The sequence below is a fragment of the Megascapheus bottae genome, chromosome 1, assembly GCF_031878675.1.
Source record: "Megascapheus bottae isolate mThoBot1 chromosome 1, mThoBot2.hap1, whole genome shotgun sequence".
NCBI classification, from domain to species: domain Eukaryota; kingdom Metazoa; phylum Chordata; class Mammalia; order Rodentia; family Geomyidae; genus Megascapheus; species Megascapheus bottae.
In genome coordinates, this window is record NC_143509.1 from 8,312,851 (window position 1) to 8,326,687 (window position 13,837).

Sequence of the window (13,837 nt, forward strand, 5' to 3'; positions counted from 1 at the left end):
TTACTATCCATAAATTTGTTTCCTGCAGACTAGTGACCTATCACTGGAACTACACCCCACTTCTGACTCTGTGTGTATATGTGTGTGTGTGTGTGTGTGTATGTATGTATGTGTTTTGTTGGAAATAACAGTTTTATGGGATTCCCAACTGTGGCTGACCTCAAAATGCAAATCGTGAGATTTCTTCCTTGTGAGCAGCTAGGGTAGCATCCGTGGACCAACAGAGCCTGGCTGTTAGAGTTTTGGGTCAGGAAAAAAATAATAAATTGCCGGGACCTACCAGCAGCAAATTGGGGTTCCTGAAATAGGGGGCAGGGACTGGAAAAAATAGAAGAGAGACAAACACATCGGGTCCGGGAGGTCTGCAGCCCAGGTAAAAACTGCCGCCTCATTTATTCTCAACTCCAGGCTTCCTTCCCTTCTTCCAACCCAGGGAACTTCCAGGAGTTACATTCATATGGTAAATCTCAGGTCATTTAAACAGAATAAGGCCAGAAAACAATAAGACAACAAAGCCATTGTCTGATGCAAATCAAGGTACAGTTTGATTCCACTCTGGCTCCCAACAATAAATGACCTTTCCTTGCAAATTTACCTGGAAAATTGTTAACTACACTCTCTCACATGTCAGAAAGTTCATGGGCCTTTAGAATATGGTTGAAACAAATTAAATGGCCTAAAATAAATCATATGGTATGTGTGCCTCATAGTTCAGAGTTGTTAATTATGGGGAGGCTATGTGTGTACTGATCTCACATCTGGAATCTGCTGTAGCATATTACCATGTGCATTTAACTGACAATTCTAAATAAAATTTTGCATTTCACACGAGTCATTGATGAGAGTTATATATAAGTTACATTCTGTTTTTAACCTTTTTTGTGCTGGTCCTTGTGGTTGAACTCAGGGATTAGATACTGCGCATGAGCTTTTTGGCTCAAGTCCAGTGTTCTACACCTTGAGTCACAGTGCCATTTCCAGCCATTGCTGAGTTGTTTATTGGAGATCAGAGTCTCACAGACTTTCCTGCCCATGCTGAATTAAATACCTGATCTTGCAACTATAAAAGCATAATGAAAGAAATTAAAGGACACAGATATTAATCTGAGGACCCAGATATTAAACCACAGAACTATGGCCACGTAATCTTGGACAAGGGAGACAAAAAACATAGAATGGAAAAAGAGAGCCTAAAACAATGAGTGGTGCTGGCAGAACTGGTTAAGCACCTTCAGAAATCTAATGTTGGGTTCTTATTTGTCACCCTGCAGTAGAATTAACTCCTACTGGATCAAAGACCTGGAGGTAAAAGCTGACAAACTGAAAACTTTAGAAGAAGGAATAGGAGACACACTAGGCCTCCTTGGCACAGGTAGAAACTTTCTTAATAAGGACCAAGAAACACAACAAATCAGAGAAAGGCTGGATAAGTGAAATTGCATTAAACTGCAGAGCTTCTGTATGGCAAAGGACATAGATGGTAAATTAATTAGTAAGCCTACAGAATGGGAGATCTTTGCTAACCATACAACAGACAAAGGCCTCATATCTGAAATATATCAACAGCTCAAAAAATTGAATCACTCCAAAACTAATCTCCAAAGAAACAACCATCCGATCAAAAGATGGGCCAAAGACTTAAAGAGAGTCTTCTCTGAACAAGAAACAAAAATGGCCTATAGACACATGAAGAAATGCTCAACATCTCTGGTCATAAAAGAAATGCATGTCAAAACAACTCTAAGATTCCACCTGACTCAAGTTAGAATGGCCAGGATCAAGAAAACTAATAACAACAGATGCTGGAGGGGATGTGGCCAGGAGGCATCACTGCTACACTGCAGGTGGGAGTGCAAACTCGCTCAACCACTATGGAAAGCAGTATGGCCGTTCCTCAAAAGACTAAACATAGAGCTCCCCTATGACCCAGCAATTCCACTACTTGGCATTTACCCAATCATCCAGAAACTAGGGCATACTAAACCCACTAGTACAACAATGTTCATTGCAGCACTATTTACCATAGGAAAGATATGGAACAAACCCAGATGCCCTTCAGTTGTTGAGTGGATCAACAAGATGTGGTATTTATACACAATGCAATTCTATGCTGCTTTCAGAAGAAATGACATCACTCCATTTGTAAGGAAACGGAACGACTTGGAAAATATCATATTAAGTGAAGTAATCCAGACTGAAAGGAACATAGGCTCAATGGTTTCCCTTGTTTGTCATAATCAGTAGAAACCTTGGGCTCTCCTAGCAGAGATTTACAGTAGAGTAAAACCTAGATACATAGGGTCATATAGGATGACACTAAATGAAAGAACTTCCAGGACATAGAAAGAAAAGCCATACAATGACTGATTGTTGTCCTTAATATACTATGTTATCTCTCATCTCTTTTGCTGTCCCTTGGTTATCTCATATTGTTACAGTATTTCACTTTGTTTTCTGATATATTGGATGTATGCGTATTTGGTTATTTGAAATTGGACAGGAAAGGGCAGGGAACAAACTGAGGGTAGGAGTGAGGAGGGAAGGGAAATGGGGACGAAGACATGAGAAAGGGTATCAATGTATATGAAGTAATGCACCTTCCATCTGGTGAATGTAATGTAAAACTTCTATTCATTACAATAAAATATACGGAAAAAAGAGTGCAAATAAAAAAATAAAAGTTTCTGTACAGATAAAATATAGTCGCAAAAAGTAGAGAAATATCCAACCAACTGGGAAAAGATATTTACCAATAATACAATTGACAAATGCTTAACATCCAGTATCTACAGGGAACTCAAGAAACTAATCCCCCCCAAACCCAACAAAGGATTCCTACTGCACTGCTGGTGGGATTGTTAACTAGTTCAGCCATTCTGGAAAGTAGTGTGGAAGTTTCTTAAAGAACTGAAAATAGACCTTCCCTACGATCCTGCCAACCACTTCTGAGCATCTACACTGAACATCATAACCCAAGATATGATAAGGACACCTGCTCAGCTATGTTTATCTCTGCACTATTCACAAGAGCCAGGTGATGGAAACAATCCAGATGCGTTACTACAGATGAATGGATACAGAAAGTGTGATATATATATATATATATATGTGTATATGTATTCAATGGAATCCTACATAGCCAACAGACAGAATAAAATAATGGCATTCGCAGGGAAGTGGATGAATCTAGAGGGAATCATGTTGAGTGAGACAAGCGAAGACCAAAAGAATAAAAGGCGCATGGTGTCCTTAATATGTGGCTATAAGATCCAAAGTGTAGAAGAGCGAGGACACAATATTTGCATACCCAATGCTATGGACATGTTAATCGAAATATAAACATAACTATATAGACATAAAAACCTATGACTTTATAGACATAATGTTTTATTTCATAAATTAATGTTTCTATGACATTCAAACCCTTAGCCTAATTTTGATTAAATTTTAAAAACTAAGTACCCGTGATTGTATATAGAGATTCCCTTCTTGAACATTTATTTGTTAAACTTGATATTTGAAATATGATGTAAAAATCAATGTTAATAAATTCTTTAATTAAAAAAATCCTGATCTTTCACTCACAATACCCTGAGTAGCTAGGATCACAGATGTGAGCCAGCAGTGCAGCCTCGTTTTGGAGATATTAATTCTTCACTTGTTTGTAGACAGAACTTTCCATTTAAGACATTCATGTACATGTACAATGCATCTTAAACCCAATCACACCTTCCAAAATACTCCCTCTCCCCCTCCCCCACCTGCCACATTAATATCCACACTTCATTTTATACATGCACATTGAGTATGGTGACAAAATTCGCTCACTGTCTGTTCCATCATTCCATGTGATTTATTCCTTCCTGCTAGTCCCCTATTCAAGACACTGATATTCTAGATATTTCCTTCATGAACTGTCTGGGAACTGTCCAAAGGGTTTGCGATGCGGATGGATTCCTTAAAGAGGAATATATCGTTGTAATGTTTAAATTGTTACTTTGTAAAGAATGATGAATGTTTACAGATGTTAGTCCCAACAAAGAATACTGCAAGGATTGAGTGGTGAATTTTGTAATATGTACATTTTACCTCAATACTATTGGACAGACTTTGAAGTCAGAACATGTTATTTTGTAGCCAGATATCCCATCCTGCCCTTTAGCTTGAGTTAATTTAAAAATTATAAACTAGTGCCTTAATTTTTTCCCCTGATGACTCTTGTTATTTTAAAGGTGTTATATACATGGGCTACCATTACATAAGTCAGGAGAAGAGTGCATTTCATTCTGGATAATGTAATTCCTACCTTCCCACTGTCCCAGTTCTTCCCTCCCATCATAACCTATGAGTTTTAAATTCAATTACAACACACACACACACACACACACACACACACACACACAGAGAGAGAGCAAAAAGTCGAGCTATGGCTCAAGAAGCAGAAAAATAGCCCTGAGGAAAAAAATCAGGGAAAGTGTCCACATCGTGAGTTCAAACCCCAGGAATGGTACAAACCAAGATGCAAAGAAACAAGCAAACAACAAAAAACATCCACCTTGCTTTTATGAGCCAGCAGTTAGAGGCTCATCCCTGAGATATAAGCATCCGGGCAGACCTGTGCATTAAAAAGTCCTAAATAGTGCTCGGTTCGGCAGCACATATACTGAAATTGGAATGATACAGAGAAGATTAGCATGGCCCCTGCGCAAGGAAGACACACAAATTTGTGAAGTGTTCCATATTTTTGCAGTTGCTGGTGGGGTTGTGGAGAAAAAGGAACCCTACTACACTGCTGGTGGGAATGCAGACTAGTTCAGCCACTCTGGAAAGCAGTGTAGAGGTTTCTTAAAGAACTGAAAATAGACCTTCCCTACTATCCCATTATACCACGTCTGGGCATCTATCCTAAACATCATAACCCAAGATATTACAAGGACACCTACTCAGCTATGTTCATCTCTGCACTATTCACAATAGCCAGGCGATGGAAACAATGCAGATGCCCTACTGCAGATAAATGGATACAGAAAATGGGGTATGTATACACAATGGAATTCTACATAGCCAACAGACAAGATAAAACAATGGCATTCGCAGGGAAATGGATGAATCTAGAGTGAATCATGTTGAGTGAGACAAGTCAAGACCTAAGGAACAAAAGGCGTTTGGTATCCCTAATATGTGGCTATTAAATCCAAAGAGTACAAGACCAAGTACACAATATTTGCATACCCAAAGCTATGGACATGGTAATGGAAATATAAACATAACTATATAGACATAAAAACCTATGACTCTATAGACATAATGTCTTATTTCTTAAATTAATATGTTTCTATGACATACAAACCCTCAGCCTAATTTTGATTAAGTTCTACGTACTAAGTCCTAGTGACTGTAAAGATAGATTCCCTCCTTGAACATTTGTGTGTTGAACCTGTCATTTAAAACATGATGTAAAAAATCAACATTAATAAATTCTTAAAAAAACCCAAAAGAGTCCTAGATCCCATCTGTAAATTACTAAAAACAAAGAAAGCACGTTATATATCATTTGCCAAGAAATCAGAAAGCCCTGAGTTCAAACACCAGTGCTACCAAAACAAAAATGATCTGTTTGTGTCCACTTTTTAAAAATTTATCTTTTTATTTTTTGTTGTAATGTATAGTGGTGCTACAGGTATATTTGACACATAGTTGGGATTTTCATTATTTATTGAAATTGGAATAAACAAAATAAAATGTGCTCAGAATGATTAAAAACATCAGGAAACACTAAAGGGAAATAAAGCTGTGTGATGCTGGCTTATGCTTGTCATCTTAGCTACTCAGGAGGCTGAGATCTGAGGGTCATGGTTCAAAACCAGCAACAGGGACAGCACCCAGACCCTGAGTTCAAAAGAATATCATGACTGCATTTGCTCATGTACATACGGAAAAGGGATCCAGACAAACTGAAGGGATAGGTAGGGCATGAGACTGTCTATAAGAACTGTGGAATGAATCACTTTGATCATAGAGTTCATAAATAAATATGACAAGTTGAATCCTCTGGTACAGCTTTTAACCATAGTAAAATTTTGCAAAAAGGGGAAAGAAAGAAGTCACTGAGAGTATGAGATCTCAAACAGTGAGATTTCAAAACTAAAGCTGTTAAGATTTCTGAAATTTAGCACTGCAATCCTTTTTTCTGGGTCTTGAACTCTGGATCTTACCGTTACTGATTTTTTTTTCTTTTTGTCATTTCATTGAGACATAACAAGACTTTCAACTTTTTTGGTGTTTACTTGAAGGTCAGAGTCTTGTTGTCATTCTCCAACACATAAGGATATCCATTTCTAGAGCCCTATGTAGATTTGTTGTGTATCGAAAAACAACTTCTTTCCTTCCTCATGTGAGAAGCATAAAGCTTTAGCTTCTACCTCATTTCCCTGCCATCTGCTTAGGATCTGCCACAACATCTCTTACAGCCAAGGGAATTCCTGCGCTAGTCACCACAGCGGAGGTATGGTAATGGTGAAGATGCTATGCAATGGATAAATGTTAATCTGATATTAGAGTGCTTAGCTACCATGCATAGAGCCCTGGGTTCAACTGCTCAGTGCCACATGCATGGAAAAAGTAGGAAGTGGGGCTGTGAGTGTAGCCTAATGGTAGAGTGCTCACCTCCCATGCACAAAGCCTTGGATTCAATTTCTTGGCACCATACACACAGAAAAAGCTGGAAGTGGCACTGTGTCTCAAATGGCAGAGTACTAAAAAGTGTCTAAGGACAGTGCTCAGGCCCCGATTTCAAGCCCCAGGACTGACAAAAAATGCAAATCAAAAAACTTTGAGATTCCACCAAACTTCAGTTAGATGACCATTATGAAGAAAACTGATAATCACAGATGCTGGTGGGGATGTGGCCAGAAGGGGACATTCCTATGTTGTTGGTACAATTTCTGGAAATCTATGGAGATTCCTTAAAAGACTGAACAGAGATTCTCTATGACCCAGCATTCCCACTCTGGGTCATTTGATAAAAATCCACTACAATCATTTCTCCACTGCAACTGTCAGTACCACCATTTTCATTGAAGCATTGTTTACTTATCCAAGATATGTAATCAACCGAGATACCCCTCGGTGGATGAATGAATCAAGAAAATATGGTCTATAAACACAATGAAATTATATACACCCATCAGAAAAAATATATTGTACTGTTTGTAAGGGAATAGACAGACCTGGGAAATTAATACCCAACTTCTCAACTCTTGTCTTTATTGTATTTGTAGTTTCAGTATTTATACTGCTTCAGGGTTTATATATCCTTAAATCATGGAATGTTTTCTGTAGGCATTTGGGGGTGGGAAGAAGAGAAAATGTTTGATTAGATGTTTATATAAATAATAAAACAAAATAAAATTAGAAACGATGTAAACTTTGAATTTGAAATCATAATAATTCTGAGGATATATGGTATGGATAGAGAACAATGAAAATTCATTAAAAGTCACCTCAGTTTGGAGATCAATTATAAGGATTGTAAAAAGTCCATGCCATCTCTCCATCAGAGAAGCATAGGTGATAGAAGTTTCAGTGTAGTAATCATCTGCATAGACAGAGAGTCTTGAACAGCATGGATTTCCTTTAGGTCCTCTCAGCTCTCTGTTTGAAATGTCCACAGAGACTTGGTCATTGATGTGTTCAACTTGGCTAATTGGGAGCTGTGGGCCTCAGTCCTCCAAGGCCACCTAGAATTGGGGGGTGATCCTGTGCTCCCTGCCCTTCACTCTCCTGCCTGCAGGACCTGCCTCCTCCTTGTCAGTGTCCCCCAGCTCTGCTTCCATGGTGTCTTCACATCCACTCTGAGGATAGAGGCTGAACTGGTGCTACACGGCAGCTCTGGGGTCCTCAGACCTGTCCACCTGGATCATGGCTGAAGAGAGAGGCAGCTTAAGCAAGTGAGTGCCGAGGGTGGATGGAGAAGGGATTTGGAGGTGTGTTTTGTGGATCATGATGTTGATGATAATGATGATGATGATGATGATGATGATTATAGTGATGATGAGGATGATGATGATGATGATGACGACGACGAGATGGAGGAGGTGGTGGAGGCTGCTGCTGCTGTCTGTGACAGGAACACCACACAACAATGAGCCATGGTTGACAGAATGCCATGTGATTATCTCTGAGATCAGTTTGGATTTTTTTTTCAACATTAGTGAAAATTTTATTGAATTTCATATTAAACCTCATGAGATATGATTATTCCTATTAGGTTGTCTACAGAGTAAAAAAAATCACATGTTGGAAAAAATACAGAGAAATCAAATTGATGCATTCATTACCAATGGGAATATAAAGTAGTGCAGTTGATATTGGAAAGTTTAGTATTTTAGAAAAAAATGTGATTTAGAATATGAGACCACCACCCAGAGAAACAAAGGAAAAATATAGTAACAAACACATAAACACAAATATTTCTATCATTAATAATACATGAAAAATACTTCTGTAATAAGATGGGAAAAACAAGTAGATTAAGAAACTGTGATGATCCATAATACAAAAAACTACTGACAATGAAATTAAAAAAAAACCTTTACTACCATGCACAATACGAGGGAGGATTCTCTGGAGATTTAGTCTGAGGTGCATTAATTCACATACATTGATACCCTTTCACATGTCTTGGTACCCTTTTCCCTCCCCCCCACACCCCCCACCCGTCTTCATTTTCCCCCCTTCCCTATCAAATTTCAAATATCCAAATACAAATAAATTCAATTTATCAGATAACAAAGTGAGATACTATACCAATATGAGATAACCAAGGGACAGCAAAGGAGATGAGAGACAACATAGTACATTAAGGACAACCATCATTCATTATATGGCTTTTGTTTCATTATCCTGGCGGTCCTTTCAATTAGCTTCACATTATATGTCCTTATGTATCAAGATTTTGCTCTATTGCAAATCTCTGCTAGTAGAGCCCAAGGTTTCTACTGATTATGACGAATGAGGGAAACCCTTGAGCCTAAGTTCCTTTGAGTCTGGCTTACTTCACTTAATATGATTTTTTCGAAGTCTTTCCATTTCCTAACAAATGGGGCGATGTCATTCTTTCTGACAGCAGCATAGAATTCCATTGTGTACAAATACCACAACTTGTTTGATCCACTCATCAACTGAGGGACATCTAGGTTGGTTCCATATCTTTGCTATGCTGAATAGTGCTGCAATGAACATTGTTGTGCTAGTGAATTTAGTATGCCCTTGTTTCTGGATGGTTGGGTAAATGCCAAGTAGTGGAATTGCTGGGTCATAGGCGAGTTCTATGAAAATTTATTAAAAGTCACCCGAATTTGGAGATCAATTATAAGGATTGTGAAAAGTCCATGCCATCTCTCCATCACATAAGCATAAGTGATAGAAGTTTAAGTGTAGTAATCATCTGCATAGACAGAGAGTATTGAACAGCGTGGATTTCCTTTAGGTCCTCTCAGCTCTCCCAAATGTCCACAGAGACTTGGTCATTGATGTGTTCAACTTGGCTAATTGGGAGCTGTGGGCTTCAGTCCTCCAAGGCCACCTAGAATTGGAGTGATCCTGTGCTCCCTGCCTTTCACTCTCCTGCCTGCAGGACCTGCCTCCTCCTTGTCAGCGTCCCCCAGCTCTGCTTCCATTGTGTCTTCACATCCACTTTGAGGACAGAGGCTGAACTGGTGCTGCACGGCAGGTCTGGGGTCCTCAGAGCTGTCCACCTGGATCATGGCTAAAGAGAGAGGCAGCTTAAGCAAGTGAGTGCTGAGGGTGGATGGAGAAGGGATTTGGAGGTGTGTTTTGTGGACCATGAGGACGGCTTTACTGAGAGGATGTTGATGATAATGATGATGATGATGATGATGATGATAGTGATGATGATGATGATGATGATGATGACGACGAGATGGAGCAGGTGGTGGAGGCTGCTGCTGCTGTCTGTGACAGGAACACCACACAACAATGAGCCATGGTTGACAGAATGCCATGTGATTATCTCTGAGATCAGTTTGGATTTTTCTTTTTGAACTCAGAGTCTGAGGGCTGTTCCTGAGCCTTCAGCTCAAGGCTACTGCACTACTCCTTGCACCACAGTGCTACTTCTGGTTTTCTGATGTTTAATTGGAGATAAGAATCTCACAGACTTCATGCCAAGGGTGGCTTTGCCCATGATCTTCAGATCTCAGCCTCCTGAGTAGCTAGGATTACAAAAGTGGGTCACCAGAGCCTGGATTCAGGGCTCAGTTTTATAAGTCATTCATTCTCATTTCATATGCATCACTTTTCCTCCATACTTTTGTGAGTGGGTGTGTGTATGAGACAGAGAGAGAGAGTGAGGAGAGGGAGAGGAGAGAGAGAGAGAGAGAGAGAGAGAGAGAGAGAGAGAGAGAGAGAGAGAAAGAGAGAGAGAGAGAGAGAGAAAGAGAGAGAGAGAGAGAGGAAGAGGGAAAGGGAGAATATAGTAGTGTTACGTCTTGAATTCAGGTCCTGTCACCAATCCTTGAGATGTTTAGCTCAAGGTTGGCACTTTACCACTAGAGCCACAGCTCAACTTCCTGCTCTTTTGGTCGTTCCCTGGAGTTAAGAGTTTCAAGGACATTCTTGCTCAGGCTGACTGAGAGCTGCTACCCTCAGATCTCAGGATTACAGGCATGAGTCACTGGAAACTAGAATGTTGTCTATTTTTTTTTAAACTAGGAGCTGAATGAGTTGGTTCCTGCCTGTAATCCTAGCTACTAAAGAGGCAGAGGTCTGAGAATCCTGGGCACAAAAGGACTTGAGATTCTTATCTCCAGTTAACATCAAGTAAATGGGAAGTGGGGATTGGCTCAAGGGTATTGTGGTAGTCTTGAGCTGAAGTGCTCAGGGACAGTGCCCAGGACAAGTTCAAGCCCCAAGACACCCCCAAAATAAATAAATAAATATAAACAATTAAAGTAGGTTGAGCTTTCTGATATTCATTTCATTTTTTAACTCATACACAAACAAGCTTATTACAAAAGTGGAAGATTGGACTTACTATTTCCTCCAGACTAGTTGAAAGAAATAGCAAAGACTTAAAAAATATTTTTTGCCAGGCAGGGCTTGATTGCAGGGCCTGAGCACTGTCCTTGGGCTTTCTCAAGGATACAGCTCTACCATAACACTACCAAGATATCAGACCCCAGTCTTCAATGAATGCTAGGCAAGCACACTACCACGAGGACGAACTGCTGTCCCAAAAGACAGCAAGGACTTTTAAGAAGAGTTGAAAGAATAAAGAGGAAGGCCGGGAGTTTGACCTAGTGGTAGAGTGATTGCCTAGCATGCATGAAGACCCGGGTTCGATTCCTCAGTACCACATACATAGAAAAAAAGCCAAAAATGGTGCTGCGGCTCAAGTCGTAGAGTTCTATCCTTGAGAAAGTCCAAGGACATTGCTCAGATCCTGAGCTCAATCCCACGACTGGCAAAAAAAAAAGAATAAAGAGGAAAATGACATGTAAATCATTTGTATGAACTTCTACAGACTTCTTAGCCACAACAGAGACCACAAAAAGGGCATGGGGGAACTTCGCCCCCTGTTTAAAAAAAGTTTATTAACATTGATTTTGACATCATATTTCAAATGTCATGTTTAACAAACAAGTATTCAGGAAGGGATATTCATTTCATTAAACTGCAGCTTAGGCGATCAAGGTGTTAACACCCTCAGAATCCTCTTCTACTCATCACACATTACTTTGTGTATAGATGCACATGAACCTGTATATGGATTTTTATATGGATATAAATGACATCTAACAGCCATGTCTGAGAGAGCACAAGTGTCCTTTGTCTCTGAGCCTGACTTACTGAACTCACTAGCACATTTCTAGGTCTACTCATTTCCCTGCAAATGCCATAGTACCAGAATAGGAAAGTCAAAGGGGACCAGAAGCAGATTGGTCTGCCTGGGTTGCAGTGGGACAGTAAGTGACTGTTGGTGGGTCTGATTTCTTCTCAGTATAGTCAATTCAACTAGGCTAAAAGCTGTCTTACTGTGAATCTTTTGGAAATGTTGGAACTGTGAACTTTCTGATTCTTTTTTTTAATATTTATTTTTTTATTGTAATTAGTAAAAGGGTTACATGATATTTGCCAGATACAAGGTGCATTAATTCACATACATTGATACACTTTCCCATGTCTTGGTACCCGTTTCCCTCCCCCCCCCACACCCCCCACCCGTCTTGGTTTTTCCCCCTTCCCTATCAAATTTCAAATATCCAAATACAAATAAGTTCAATATATCAGATACCAAAGTGAGATACTATACCAATATCAGATAACCAAGGGACAGCAAAGGAGATGAGAGACAACATAGTACATTAAGGACAACAATTATTCATTATATGGCTTTTGTTTCACTATCCTGGAGGTCCTTTCAATGAGCTTCAAATTATATGTCCTTATGTATCAAGATTTTGCTCTATTGCAAATCTCTGCTAGTAGAGCCCAAGGTTTCTACTGATTATGACGAATGAGGGAAACCCTTGAGCCTAAGTTCCTTTGAGTCTGGCTTACTTCACTTAATATGATTTTTTTCTAAGTCTTTCCATTTCCTAACAAATGGGGCGATGTCATTCTTTCTGACAGCAGCATAGAATTCCATTGTGTACAAATACCACAACTTGTTGATCCACTCATCAACTGAGGGACATCTAGGTTGGTTCCATATCTTTGATATGGTGAATAGTGCTGCAATGAACATTGTTTGCTAGTGGGTTTAGTATGTCCTTGTTTCTGGATGGTTGGGTAAATGCCAAGTAGTGGAATTGCTGGGTCATAGGGGAGTTCTATGTTTAGCCTTTTGAGGCACTGCCACACTGCTTTCCATAGTAATTGAATGAGTTTGCACTCCCACCAACAGTGTAGTAGTGATCCCTCCTGGCCACATCCCCTCCAGCATCTGTTGTCATTCGTTTTCCTTATCTTGGCCATTCTAGCTGGAGTGAGGTGGAATCTTAGAGTTGTTTTGATTTGCATTTCTTTTATGACCAGAGATGTTGAGCATTTCTTCATGTGTCTATAGGCCATTTTTGTTTCTTGTTCAGAGAAGACTCTCTTTAAGTCTTTGGCCCATTTTTTAATGGGATGGTTGTTACTTTGGAGGTTAGTTTTGGAGTGATTCAATTTTTTGAGTTGTTGATATATTTTAGATATGAGGCCTTTGTCCGTTGTTTGGTTGGTGAAGATCTTCTCCCACTCTGTAGGCTTCCTGATTAGTTTACTAGCTATGTCCTTTGCCATACAAAAGCTCTGCAGTTTAATGCAGTCCCACTTATCCAGCCTTTCTCTGATTTGTTGTGATTCTTGCTCTTTATTAAGAAAGTTTTGACCTGTGCCAAGGAGGCCTAGTGTATCTCCTATTCCTTCCTGTAGAGTTTTCAGTGTGTCAGCTTTTACCTCCAAGTCTTTAATTCTAGTGCAAGGTGACAAAGAGTGATCCAGCTTTAGTTTTCTGCAGGTGCTTAACCAGTTCTGCCAGCAAAACTTGTTGAAGAGGCTGTCTTTCTTCCATTCTATTTTTTTGGCTCCCTTGCCAAAGATTAAGTGGCCATAGGTCTGTGGTTTAATATCTGGGTCTTCAGTTCTATTCCATTGGTCTTCAGGCCTGTTCCTGTGCCAGTACCAAGCTGTTTTGAGAATTATAGCTCTGTAATACAGTCTAAAGTTTGGAATTGAAATTCCTCCAGCGCTGTTCTTTCTGCTAAGAAGTGTTTTTGCTATACGGGGTCTTTTATTATTCCATTTGAAATTTTGAATTGCCTCTTCTATT

The 13,837-nt window shown here is 39.6% G+C and overlaps 1 protein-coding gene and 1 non-coding gene across 2 annotated transcripts in view; both read left to right on the top strand.

The window, feature by feature from the left end:
- The window catches only part of LOC150068284 (olfactory receptor 7E24-like), a 47,946-nt gene that overhangs the window by 11,378 nt on the left and 22,731 nt on the right, over positions 1-13,837 (top strand). The window lies entirely within an intron of this gene.
- Positions 4,640-4,746, top strand: LOC150068285 (U6 spliceosomal RNA). The gene has a single exon (XR_016538628.1). It is a non-coding gene; the product is annotated as a U6 spliceosomal RNA (small nuclear RNA).